Source organism: Ailuropoda melanoleuca, unplaced genomic scaffold (genome assembly GCF_002007445.2).
Source record: "Ailuropoda melanoleuca isolate Jingjing unplaced genomic scaffold, ASM200744v2 unplaced-scaffold28852, whole genome shotgun sequence".
NCBI lineage: Eukaryota > Metazoa > Chordata > Mammalia > Carnivora > Ursidae > Ailuropoda > Ailuropoda melanoleuca.
Window position 1 is genome coordinate 1 of NW_023199228.1, and position 638 is coordinate 638.

Consider the following 638-nt stretch of genomic DNA (forward strand, 5'->3'; position numbering starts at 1 on the left):
CTAAAATTGGAATGATAAGAGGAAGATTAGCATGACACCTACACAAGTTGACACACAAATTCATGAAGCGATCCATATTTAAAAAAAAAATAAAAAGAGGTAATTAGGTTAAAATGAACCCTTTAGAGTGGGTCTTAGTCTAATCCTTACAAGAAGGGATTAGGACACACAGAGGTACACCAAGGGTGCCATGCACAGAGGGACAACCATAGGAAGCAGCAGCGAGGGGGCAGCTGTCTGCAAACGAAGGGGAGAGACCCAGCAGAAACCAACCCTGCTGACACCTTGATCATGGACTTCCAACATTCAGAACTTTGAGAAAATACATTTCTGTTGTTTAAACCACCCAGGCTGGGGTATTTTGTTTCGGCAGCCCTAGCAAACTAATACACCAAGGATTAGGGAAGGCATCCTGGAGAAAAGGGTGGCTAGGTTAAGAGGACTGTAAAAAGGCNGAAAGGCTATTTGTTGGGGGGGAAGGGCACCTGAGTGGCTCGGTTGGTTAAGCACTGCCTTCCGGTCAGGTCATGATCCCAGGATCCTGGAATCCAGCCCCACACTGGGCTTCCTGTTCAGTGAGGAGCCTGCTTCTCCCTATTCCTCTGCCCCTCCTCCCTGCTCCTGCTCTCTCTCTCTTT

The 638-nt window shown here is 47.7% G+C and overlaps 1 pseudogene; it reads left to right on the top strand.

Moving 5' to 3' along the window:
• Positions 1 to 82, top strand: LOC117798216 (annotated as a pseudogene; the record flags this gene model as incomplete).
• Positions 83 to 638: the final 556 nt, after the last annotated feature.